The sequence below is a fragment of the Equus asinus genome, chromosome 6, assembly GCF_041296235.1.
Source record: "Equus asinus isolate D_3611 breed Donkey chromosome 6, EquAss-T2T_v2, whole genome shotgun sequence".
NCBI classification, from domain to species: domain Eukaryota; kingdom Metazoa; phylum Chordata; class Mammalia; order Perissodactyla; family Equidae; genus Equus; species Equus asinus.
In genome coordinates this window covers 40,425,668-40,439,151 of record NC_091795.1, presented here as the reverse complement: position 1 = coordinate 40,439,151, position 13,484 = coordinate 40,425,668, and the positions used below count along the sequence as shown (strand labels likewise).

Sequence of the window (13,484 nt, the reverse complement as noted above, 5' to 3'; positions counted from 1 at the left end):
TCTCCAAAAGCCCTGGGTCACCTCATCCATGAATGACTATGGCTGGGGACGGTCAGTATAAATCAAAAGGGAATCTATGAGATGAATGACCAGGGCTGAGTTACCTTGGGGGCAGCTGGTAACAGGGGCCTCCCCATGGGAGCTGCTGCAGCAGGAGGCCCACCCAGGACAGGGCAGGCAGAGAAATCGCCTTTCCCCGACCCCTGTGCACCAGGCCCACGAACTCACTACTTCAGTTAACCTTTGCAACAACACGCGAGGCCAGGGTCACTGAGCCGCTTTACTACTGATGTTCTGCAGTGGGCTGCAGTCACACTGCCTGCGGAGGAGCAAGGCCTCAACTTGAGACCTGCATGCCAGCAGTGCTCAGTATTGGCTAATGCTTGTTGGTGACCAAGCTGGCTTTCAGATCAAAGCATCTGGACGTTACTGGTGGACGAGATCCAACTTCTGGAGGGGCCTAGATTTTTCTTCTTTAGATGTACTTCATTCTATTTCCCCTTCTGTACAGACTACATCATGTTCCCCACCCAAGTCTAACTGCCATATGTCATCTTACACATCTGCCCCTTACCCCTTTCCTCCTCCTCCCACCCTTTTCCTTCTCGTATCTATGTGTTTGTTTATCTTCCACATATGAGTGAAGCATAGGGTATATGTCTTTCTCCATCTGACTTATTTCACTTAGCATAACACCCTCAGGGTTCATTCACGTTGTCGCAAATGGCAAGATTTCATGTTTTATGGCTGAGTAGGATTCCACTGTGTGTGTGTATATATATATCATCTTCTTTATCCATTCATCTCTCAATGGGCACGTTGGTTGTTTCCAAGTCTTGGCTATTGTGAATAATGATGCAACGAACACAGGGGCACATATATCTTTTCCCATTAGCGTGTTTCCGTGTTCTTTGGATAAATACCCAGAAGTGGAATAGCTAGATCATATGGTAGTCTTATTTTTACTTTTTTGAGGAATCTCCATACTGCTTTCCATAGTGGCTGTACCAGTTAACATTCTGACCAGCACTATACAAGTGTTCCCTTTTCTGCACACCCTTCCAACACTTGCTATTTCTTGTTTTTTTAATAATAGCCTTTCTGATGGGGAGGAGGTGATAACTCATTTTAGTTTTGAATGCATTTCCCTAAAAACTAGTCACGTTGAACATCTTTTCATAAGCCTGTTGGTCACCTGTATATTTTCTTTGGAAAAACATCTCTTCATAAACATTAACTTGAGGCGCCTGCCAGGGCCTCCGCAATCCACCTGGTCTGTTTCTGCCCTCTCTAAACATCGCCATCATCCAAAAGCACACAAGAAAAATCCACTGGAAGCGTCGATCACAGGGCAGGAGAGCGGTGGGAGCACGTGAGCACTGGGTCGCTGCTCCACGAGGGCAGGACGTATGTGCCCAAGGGTCCAGAGTCGCATCTTGGGAGGCTTGTAGGGCACCTGGAGGGGGTGAGCCAGGGGAGGGGGGGCATAAAAGGGAATGCTGTGGGGGGTGGGGGAGAGAAGGGGATAGCAGATAATTATCATGGGAAAATTGGTAATTTACATTTCTAAAATTATTTTTATTGAGATATAATTCACATACCATAGAAATCCATCTTTTGAAATTGTAAATTCAGTGGCATTTAGTACATTCACAAGCACAGGCAACCACCAGCATTATCTAACACATCACATTTTCATCACCCCTAAAAGAAACCCCCCTAACCATTAGAGGCTGCTCCTCATTCCCTCTTCTCTCCAGCCCCAGGCAACTACTCAGCTGTTTTCTGTCTCTATGGACTTGTCTTTTCTAGACATTTCATACATATGAAATACACCACAATATGTGACCTTTGTGTCTGGCTTCTTTCACTTAGCAGAATGTTTTCAAAGTTCATCCATGTTGTAGTATGTGTCAGTCTTTCATTCTTTTTTAGGACTGTAAAATATTCTATTGCATGGATCCACCACACTTGTTTATCCTTTCCTCAGTTCATGGACATTTAGGTTGTTTCCCCTAGTAATTTACATTTATTGAGAATTTATATTGTGTTAGGAAGCACCCCTTGGGTCATCAATTCCATTTCACAGATAAGGAGACAGGCTTGGAGAGTGTCAAGAATTGGCCCAAGGTGAAGAGTCAGCAACTGGGGGAGCTGGGGTTTCAACTCAGGCAGGCAGACCTCAGAGGTAATAGATTCACAGGAGAGAACGTGAGAAAGGTACAAAAGGGGATTCAATGGAAATTCACCCTTCTCCCCAAGTTCCCCACCCACCCAATTCCTTCCTCCCTTAGACACATTTACTTTTGCGATGCTGTGGATCCTTCCAGAGAAATGATTTACACCCCAACACGGATGTATCACAATTTACTGACTAATGGGTCCCACTGATTTGAAGTGTCACTCTTACGGTACACTAAATTCTTACATTATGTTTGAATTACTCTTCATAACTGCCCTGACTGTGTCGCTTGTCTCTAATATTTGGCATTTCTCTAGAATTCTTTTTCTCTTCTTATATATTTTTTAAAACTTCCTCCTTTTCTTATTTCTATTAAGGCATTATCCATTGTGTTCATTCACTCTTGTATTATCTGTAATGTCGTCTTCAGACCTGGTTTCTTCAAAGAGTCAAATTCGAGAGGAAAATAAAAAGAAGGTGAGAGACACATGGGGGGAGAACCCATAGATTAAATAAGATGTCAGAAACCTAACAATGAAATGCAAAGTGTGGACCTAAGTTAGACCTAACTCAAACCCCTAAAAACAATTTCTATGACATTTAGGAGGCACCTGAGAATTTGAGAACTGACTGGATATTTAATAATAAAGGAGGATATTAAGGAACAATAGTCTGACACTTTAAATATACATACCAAAAATGGACAGGTGAAATTATATGATATTGGGCATCTGCTTCAAAAAACTATGGAATACGGTGAAACACGTAGGGGTAGAGAGGAAACACGACAGCCATAAGCTGATAAATATTCAAGCTGGATGAGTTCATGGGTGGTCCACGAACACCACAGCATTAGGTCTGCTCCTGTATAACTTCAAAATTTGTGGTAATTGTTTAAAAAGAGGATGACACTGTGGAAAAGTTGTTGGCACTTTCCAAAGGATAGACATACAACTCCTTTGTGATCCAACATCTCTACTCCTACCTATACATCTAACAGAATTGAAAGCAAAGATCTGAACAAATATTTGTACACAGTGTTCACAGCAGCATGATGCATAAGAGCCACAAGGTGGAAACAACCCAGCTGTCCATCAACAGATGAATGGATAAACACAATGAGGTATGTATACACAGTGGAATGTTATTTGGCCATAAAAAGGAAAGACATTTTGTTACATGCTGTAACATGGATGAATCCTGAAAACATTATGTTCAGCGAAATCAGCCAGACACAGAAGGAAAAATATTGCATGATTCCGCTAATGTGAGGTACCCAGAACAGGCAAATTCATGAAGACAAGAAGTAGAATAGAGGTCACCAGGGGCTGAGGGAGGGGAAATGGGGCTGTTATTTTGTAATAGTTACAGAGCTTTTGTTCAGGATGATGGAACTTGTGGTTACAGGCAGTGGTGACGGCTGCACAACATCATGAATGCACTTAATGCCACTGAATTGTACACTTATGAATGGTTAAAATGATAAACATTATGTATATTTTACCACATCAAAAACAAAAGCAAAAGGAATACCCGAGTTCAAGTTTCAATTCTTCCTTTTCTGGGCCTCAGTTTCACCATCTGTGAAGTGAGTCACTGTCACCGTCTATGCTCCGGGCTCAGTGCAGAGGAAGCACTCAGGAGGGGACGTTAGTACCACTCCCACTTCATCAGCAAAGGCCTGCTGTGCGGATTCACTGCCTTAACGTGTGTGCACGCACTTTTTAAATGGCAGCTGCTGTACAGGCCTACCTCACTGTACTGTGCTTCGCTCTACCGTGCTTCACAGACGCCGCATTTCTTACAAGACCCCCATCAGCAACCCGATTACAACTTGCTGAAGGCTCAGATGATGGTTAGCATTTATAGCAATAAAGTATCATTTAATTAAGGTATGTACACTGTTCTTCAAGACCTAATGCTATTGAAACTTAACAGACTACAGTGTCGTGCAAACATAACTTCTACATGCACTGGGAAACCAAATTATTAGTGCCACTCACTTTATATTGCGATATTCACTTTATTCAGTGACCTGGAACAGAACCCGCAAGATCTCCGAGGTAGGCCTGTACAAATGTTAAGAGACATTAGGTGTTATTGTTTCCCAAGGCCATGGAACTGGTCAGAAGGAGGATAATTCTTTCTCACTGATAATGCCACACAGGCCAACAGAACGTATGAGTTTCCCTGGTGTGTCCAAAGATATCAGGAAAAGAAAGCATAAAATTTAGAGAACTGTCTTCTACCGAGATGCTTACACGTGCTCTGACAACTATTTAAAATAACTGCTAAAGACATCATGGATATTCCTTTCTTTTCTTTCAGGCTACTACTTTTCTTACTAAAAGTTGACTTGACGTTCAAAATATAGAACAGAGGGGCTGGCCCCGTGGTGTAGTGGTTAAGCTAGGTGCATTCTGCTTTGATGGCCTGGGTTCGCGGGTTCAAATCCTGGGCTCGGACCTATACTACTTGTCAGCCGTGCTGTGGCACTGACCCACATACAAAATACAGAAGATTGGCACAGATGCTAGCTCAGAGCTCATCTTCCTCAAGCAAAAGAAGAGGAAGGTTGGCAACGATGTTACCTCAGGATGAATCTTCCCAGGCAAAAAAAAAAAAAAATATATATATATATATATATGTATATGTATGTATATATATAAAGAGAGAGAAAATGGAAGTCTATAGTATTTCTCAAGCATGTACAGAGGCTATTGCCAAATATTATATTTCGATTCAAGTCTCTGATCTCTTTTTGAGACAGCAATTAGAAAAGTGTAATTAAGGAAACCACTTGGTTCCCTTTTTGAAATACTACCCATAAGAGAAGGCCAGCATTATAACTACTGAATTACTATGATTATTACACTATAAGAACAAAGATGGTCTTTTCACTAAGGGTTCCATTTACCTCTGGTTTGTATTAGTGGCGAGTGTGTGTTACATCAATAATCAGTCCAAGTTCTTCATTCTGCTCTCAGATTTTGCTAGAAACATCCAAGGGGTGAAAACATTCTTCTGGAGCAAGATTCTTCTCCAAACTCTGTCAGAGAGAATGAGGTAAGAAAGAACAAATGTGTCCTTAAAATCCTTTCTTATACCACCAATTCATTCAAGCCCTGTGATGCTAACAAACAGTGTGATTCAGAGGAAAGTTTCCACTCTTCTGGAAGTTATGAGCTACATTACAATCCTTTCTTCCAGGGATTAGAGGGAAGAAAATAAGCTCACGTCTATAGAGTTATTTCTGTATTTGTTTCATGTGGGTTCCCAACCAGACTGTAAACTCCCAGAAGGCAGGGACCACATCAGTGTTGTCCACCACTGTACCTCCAGCTCCAAGTGGAGTGCCTATAAAAAGGCACTTATAAATACTCCTAGAATATCTAAATAAATGAAGGATGGCTCTTACTGCTAAATATTCTTTTCTGTATTTCTTTCATTTATGTACTCTGTTCCATCGATCTATTTGGTTATTCAAGTGCCAGCAACACATCTTTTAAAAAAGTAATAGAGGGGGCCAGCCTAGTGGCATAGTGGTTAAGTTCACAGACTCTGCTTCAGCAGCCCAGGCTTCGCAGGTTTGGATCCAGAGTGGTGACCTAGTACCGGTTGTTGAGCCACGCTAGCTGGCATCCCACATGAAACAGAGAAAGATAGGCACAGATGTTAGCTCAGGGCCAATCTTCCTCACACAAAAATAAAAAACGAATAGACTACTTTTCAGAGCAGCTTTAGCTTCATAGAAAACAGAGCAGAAAGTAAAGAGTTCTCACTTTAATCCTCTCTCCTTCACCCCACACAGCCTTCCCCACCATCAACGTTCCACAGCAGTGTGCCCCATTTGTTAGGATCAGTGAACGAACGTCAACACATCATTATCAATCAAAGTTGATAGCTCACATCACGCGTCACTCTGTGTTGTATATTTGATAGATTTCGGCCAATGTACCATGACATGTATTTACCCCTATAGTATCAGACAGATTAGCTTCACTGCCCTAAAAATCCCTTGTGCTCCAGCCACACTTCTAATGTGGCTTAATTTCTGGTACGGCTACATGAACCCCTTCCACTGCTCTTTTTTTTTCAGAATTTTCCTGGCTATGTAAGTTTCTTTTTCTATACGAGCTTTAGAATCAGATGATATGAGATGATGTTAAATTTACAAATTAACTTAGGAAGATCTGACAGAGCTACGATGCTGAGTCTTCCACCGAACATTGTGAAAGGTTTGAAGACTGTATTAATTACAACAAGGCGTACCATCTCTCCTGTCAGTTTCTTCCAGACTTGGAGCTGGAGGATCATTACCATCTCCAGCTATCTGAACAACAGCCAACCTGAGGTAACTCATTTAGTCACAAACCGCTTAGGGAGCCTTCCTTGATTAACCCTGTCTGTTGTCATTTCCCCCTCCTTTCCATTCCTAGGCATTTCTGCTGTGGCATTTCTGTGACACATCATTTGCCACTTGACAGTCCACTGTGCCTGACACTCGACTGCCAAGTACTGAGGCAGCTTTGCCTTGGGTGACTTCCCTCAAACACCCAGGACACCTTGTCCCATTCCACTGCCACGCAGGGGTCATTCATCTCCCTACCTCTACTGCGTGAACATGGACTGCACTGGGAGTGGCCCTGCAGCTTCGCAACCCCCTTGATGGCGCCTTAAACAGTCCCAACACTGAAGAGTGCACACAGAACTAGAAGAGGCTTCCTATAACCACGTCACACAGGAAAGATGTTGGCTGTGCAGAAGAAAGGAGACTGAAGAGTCTTCCTGCTTCTCTCTGCTGATGTCCTTGAAGAAAAGGGGCTGAGCAGGGACCCGGGGGAACCTCAGGATCCCCTTGCAGAGACCGTGGAGCAGGGACCGAGGAGTGAGGACAATCGCGGAGAGGAGGAGGAATATAGGAGGAAATTCACAGGCACCGCCAATGCGGGTGGGGGTGGGCCGTCAGTTCACTCATTCAACAAAGACTGGAAAGTAGTTATGATGTGTCCAGGACCACGTTTGGTGTTGCCAGATGTGAATCAGAACTATTTGCTTATCTTTAAGAACTCACTAATGTTTAAGTCCAGAGATGCAGAAGAATTGACAGAGTAGGTGAAAACCCACTCCTGACCTACGAGACACAAATTAAATAAATTCCCAGTAGTCAAAGTGGGCTCTCCCTGACACTAATCCCCGCTGTGCCGGGCAGGGTGATGAGACATGGAATCTCTTCTCACCTTTTTCATGTCAGTCAAATGTCTTCCCCACCTATTCCTTTCTTCCTTCAAACAAAAACACAGTTTTTCAGAGTTTCCATGCTGAAATCCTGACCTTGCTGATCCGGGGCATTTTTGTGGTTGTGAGGATGGGATGGGAGGGGTTTTACTGGCATTTAGTGGCTGACAGGCATGGGTATAACGCATCTTGCCAAATTCAGAACACTCCCACAAGTGGGTCTCACACCTGGATGACTTTTCAAAGTCTTATTCAACATCCATAGAGGTGAAAAACTGTTCACAAGTATCTAAGCCTTAGAACCTAACTCCATTTCACACATAAACACAAAGGGTTTCTTTGCAGTTTTCACGGACATTGAATGTCCAGCATAGAAACCATCTTATCATCCTAGTGAAGACCGTACTTTGTTTTCTTTGGAAATCTACTTAGCGCAGCTCACAATCATTGAAACTCCTGCCACTAAGGCAACATACCCACCCAGATCAGTGAGCATGGGCAGCTTTGGCATTCGTGGTGCAAGCAACTGACAATTCCTTTATTTTTAGTGAAGCCATGCCCAAACAGTGACATATGGAAATGTAAACACATATTACTCTATTCTAAATTACTTTATTTTATTTCTCCTTTATTTTATAGTTAGAGCATTACACTGATTTTTTCCCTTAAACTTAAGTGTGGAAGCACGTTGGGTATATATATGAATTTCACTTCAGGAGAGTAAAGGGGATATTACAAAATATTACTATAAAAAGTGGAAATGGAGTCAGATAGGGTGGGAATCAGAGTTCTGCACGGTGAATTCAGATTTCTGAAAGAATACTGAATTAACTTTTCTTATCTTTTTGATAGGAACTTTGAGAACAAGGACACAAGTCCTAGCTATCCGCTGTCCAACTGGGAGACAGTCTTTCCACCTATTAATACACTTTCTGTGAGCCAAATGTGACATTAGACTGTCTCCCTGCGTACAACGGGGCTCCTTGAAAATGGAATTCACAGCCCACTCAGCAGGTCCCCTCTGCTCTGCTTGGCATCTTGCTGCTCCCCTTCTTCAGCCCCACCTAGTAACCACCTGTTCTCCCCTTCTTCCTGTTCCCCATCTTGAAAAGATGCAAGGCAACCAAACAGAGCAAAGGTCTCCACAAACAAGGCCTAAGACCACAGACGGCCAGCCCTTCTCTAGCCCTGATAAGCCAGCCCAGTCCTGAATGCTAAGGTTCATCGATACTCACATGCTGACGGAAATCGTTTAGATTCAGTTCTTTCACTTCACGGTTTATTTTTAGTTCTCATACAACTGAAGTCATCAAATTCATTACGTGCGGACCTTCAAATTCATATTTTAAAAGAAAATCAGATGGGAAAGGGGCTGTGAACTTCACTTAGTGCTAGGAGTTACAGTGAAAAGTAATCTTTCAGCTGACCTCTGCAGGATGAGGGAGAACTCACCGAGGTCAACCCAGTGAATCTGAAGCACAGACAGTGAGGGCAAAAGGGGCACAAGACCGGGCCGAAGAAGCAGAGAGGATTCTAGACCAGGCAGACTCTTCAAGGCCAGGGTCAAGAGTTCGTTTTCACTCTGAAAACAACGTTTTTGAGTGATGTTTCTGAGCAATGTTCCAACTTGCATATTAAAAAGATTTCCTGCGTGAAGAATGCATTGGAAGGAAACGACAGTGGATACACGCACACTAGTCAGGACCTACATGCAAAAGAACAGGCACATTCCGTATGAGGATGCTGAGGGAAGTCGGGGGACAGGTTCCAAGATATTCAGGAGGTCAAATGAAAGGGACTTCATGAGGTATGAGCTGGACGAAAGGAAGGTCTCAAGGAATAAAAACGAGCTCACTGCACACAAGAGCAAAGTCTCACAATTAATCGTTTGAACGTGTAGAGGAAGAGCTCTCAGATGAGACCCGGTAGGCAGCTACTGCTGCCCTTCGTGATTCCCGGCAACGACACAATCCAACATTTTCCGCAGACAGTTCAGCGGTTGCGGAGGCCTTCTTCACTCAAACCTGGTTCTCATCACTCACATTTTCCGTGCCCAAACAACACAGTTTGAGGAACTGAGCGGGACTCAGTTTCGATATTTAAGTACCGTCCCCAGCACTGACAGACCATCCTAGAAAGCAGTCCCTCTGCACTTGACCCGAGCAATGGCCAGAGCCTCGCTTTTAAAAGCACGGGGAGAAATCAGAACATCTCATACCGTCCGTTTCAGCCACTGTACGCGGAGCAGCCAGACGGTCAATGCCTCCGAGAAAGGGGCGGAGGGGCCAAGCGCGGGGCCTCAACAGTGACAGGCAGAGACCCCAGTGGACGAGACCCAGACCCAGGAGCCGAGAGGCGGCAGGGCTACGCCCAGGGGCCAAAGCGTCTTACCTTTCGGGAACGTGGTTTCTGCCCTTCCTCTTGGCTGAAGAAGGTCCGCAAAAGAGGGGTCCTTGGACCTGGCCGCGGCGGGCATGAAGCCATTGGCTCATGTGGGCCCCAAGATGCCCCCCTGCCGCCGAGACTGACAGACTCCCCAGTCCGGCGCCCTCGGTGTCAGAACAAGACCCCCAACCACAAGAACCTGCGTGGCAAACCAGGCAGCGCCCAAATCCCTACCACAGCGCATGCGACACCGCCTGGCCTGATGACGTCACCAGGCCGGCTGCCAGAGAAGCCCGATCAGGGAACAGCACTCTGGCGGCTACGGCGCCCTCCTTCGCCGGAGGCCGGTAGTACAGCTCATGCAGATGAGCGCACGCTTGTCACCGCCTTGAGATTTCAAACACTGCAGGCCATGCAATGAAAACTGAAGTCAACTCCCCCAGTTCCTTGTGTGCTTCTCCAGATGTTTTCCAAGTGCTTACGTTCACTCGCATATTTTATATAAAGATTTCTTTGTACCTATATGCATATCCTCTATTTCATGTAAAAGCAGCGTACTCCACATGTTCCACAATCGACCTCTGACCCTCAACTGTCCAGTCCATTTATTCATACATCCATTCTATTCCTTTTAATGCTTGCATACTATTCCATTCAGTACAATTACCAAAATTTATGAGTCCAATATTGATGGACTTTTAGTTGTTTTCAGTACTTTTGTCCTCTGCTACAGAGAGACTGCAATGTGAACATCCTCACGCGTGAGTACAGCTACTTTTAAATTCCTAGAAGTAGAATTGCTGGAAAGGATATGCAAACTTAAAATTTTTAAAGTACTCTCTAATTCCCCTCCAAAAACACTGTAACAACCTACTCTCCCACTTAGAGTGAAACTTTCATTGGATTCCTACCCTGTGCCAGGTATCATGTTACAGGGTGATGCTATGTATATTTTCAAAAATACCGATAAATAACTGAGAGGGATAAGAGTGGAGCTGAAGACTAAGATTTCCACACAGCATCAGGCACAGGGAGCTGTCCCTGTTAGGAAAACTCTGAATTTGGCTACAAGTGGAACGGCAAAGGACAGCACGTCCTACAGTAGGTCTGAAGGCAGAAGGGGCAATAAATTTCAGATTAACCTGTAGATAATTGTAATAGTGAATGCTTTTTACTGCCTATTTTCTAGTTTCTGAAAATATCTTACAAACACTGTTAATAATCTTCACAACCATTGGAGAGCTAGGTAAACAACAGGTCAGAGAGGTGAGAGTTCTGGAATAAAGGAATAAATGAATGGGTAAAACGATCACTAGCTCTAACATTTCTGGGATAGTCACAGTCTAACCAAGTTGAAATCCACAAGCATCTACAACTCAGGAATATTCTACATATTTCCTAGTAGGTGAACATTAGTAAGTTGCTATTTGCAAAAAGAACGACATCAGTTAGCACAGCAGAGTTTGCAAACTTACAACTTGGCACCTTCAACTTTGAAGTTACATCAAAAAATATTCCTGGGGCCAGCCCCGTGGCCGAGTGGCTAAGTTCGCGAACTCCGCTTGGCGGCCCAGGGTTTTGCTGGTTTGGATGCTGGGCGCGGACGTGGCACTGCTCATCAGGCCACGTTGAAGCAGCATCCCACGTGCCACAACTAGAAGGACCCACAACTAAAATATACAACTATGTACTGGCGGGATTCGGGGAGAAAAAGCAGGAAAAAAAAAAAAAAAAAGGAGATTGGCAACAGTTGTTAGCTCAGGTGCTAATCTTAATATACATATTCCTTTGGAGTTTATGGAAAAAAATACACCATTGGTGAGCAGTGGCCTAAAAGTACACAGGGTACAGAAAGCTATAGACATGACCACACAAAATGTAACATGAATTGATCAGAACCTAGAAAGGCTATATTGGTCTTGCACTTCCCATTTGCTAAATGACACAAGCTGGGGTGGGACTACGCTCAGATGACGCAAGAAAATCTAGACCTAAGCATAACAAGGTTTCCAGAAAGTATGGGAAGCAGTAAAGTGTAGGTCTTTGGAGGTACGAATCCAACATGAAGTAAAAGAACGCCTCCATGGGTATGCAGGACACTGGAATGGAAAATATAGGAGCAAGGCATATTTGGAGCACCGAACAGATAAGTAGTTGACACTAACAAAATCTGCCAGTACCCGGCAGGGCCCCAGGGAACATGGAGGAGTTTGAGGGATGCCAGTCCTTAATTGAATCAAAAAGGGACAACGGGGAGAGTAAGGAAGAGCCTCAGGGCTAGACGGACAGGGTGTGTTACACCAAGACAAGTCTCAGTTATCCCCGTGGCAACAAAATGCAGGAGACGGGTCTATGGGACGAGACAGTACCCTAACTATAAAAAAAACGCTTCCTGTGAGTGCAGGGCTTGGTGGTAAGTTCCAGAACATTGGACTCAACCTTCTGACGTTCCTCAAGTTTCATTTAAGATTCTTTTAGAGGTAACATGATGCTGAGGCTGCAAGCTAAGGTTAAATGCCTGGAATGACGGAAAGAAAGCGGTTATAGAGACTGGGAACCAGGAAAGGCCCAAGTAAGGGTTTGCCTGAACAGACTGGAAGCGGAAAGTGAATATTTTCATGTGTAAACATTTTACTGCTATGAGAATTTGTCTTACCACAGCTCCCACAAACTTATACTACCCACCCTAACCTGCGTTAGCTCCGGATTCCCTTCATTTCCACATGACATAGAGAAGAGAGAGACCAGTCTCACTTGTGGATATGTTGTTAGCCTCACGTTACATCCTCATATCATGGAAGTAGGCTATCCGGGGTATGAAGCTGAGGGGCAAAACCCTTCAAAGATTTCACGAGCCCCAGCCATAGCTCTACACTGCAATACCCTTCACAATTTCTCCTCGGGTAAGCACCCCCCGCCATCACTCAAAACATTAACATTTCATAACAGGAAAAATATTCCTATAAATGAAATGTGTGTCTTTGGAGGTCCCATCTAGCAGGTATCTACTTGTGGGATCCTGGCATCTTGGATCACACACCTCCTACTCATTTGAACTATGAAAGTCTCCACATAGGTCCACCCAGGCATCCGCAAAGCTTACCGCCAAGGAAAATGACTAGATCCACAGATTTCCTCCCCAAATCAGCTGACTCCACATACAAATCAGCAGCAACTCAGCCCTCGCCCACTGTCTCCCAGTCACCAGAGTGGTTAGAGAGAAGAGCACTAAGCAGGGGCACAAAAGCAGAGGCTCCCAGGCCAGCCGGGTGCACTGCACACATCTGCTCCTTAGGCGTGAGGGCACCGTGCAACTCACCACAATGCTTCTCACAGCCCCCTCGTAAGTTTCTCCACAGAACCCTTCAGGTCAAGTTAGTTCGTGAGGCTTCCCAATGAACAATCAGCAGGAGAACACCATGTGATCTGTCTTCCCACGTTGGATCCTTAAAAACACAACCAGGAGAAACATGGAGAAAGACCCAGAGCATTTGAAAACAACCCATATTCTACACAATTACCAATGAATAACATAAATCATGTAATATCACATAAAACAAAGTGAGAGAAAGTGATTTAAGATTATTCTCTTTAGTGGACAGAAACTGCGGCTGTTGCAGGACTACCCAGCAAATTGAAAAGCTATATACTGAATTTTCTGTTCTCTTAATACAAAATG

General features: G+C 44.2%; 1 long non-coding RNA gene across 1 annotated transcript in view; it reads right to left on the bottom strand.

Moving 5' to 3' along the window:
- Window positions 1-883: 883 nt before the first annotated feature.
- Window positions 884-13,484, bottom strand: part of LOC139045505 (uncharacterized) — a 36,236-nt gene continuing 23,635 nt past the window's right edge. Inside the window, exons 3-5 of the long non-coding RNA XR_011503933.1 lie at window positions 13,125-13,251; window positions 5,100-5,231; window positions 884-1,499 (exon numbers count right to left, since the gene is read on the bottom strand). This is a non-coding gene — a long non-coding RNA (uncharacterized lncRNA). The remainder of the gene's footprint in view (window positions 1,500-5,099; window positions 5,232-13,124; window positions 13,252-13,484) is intronic.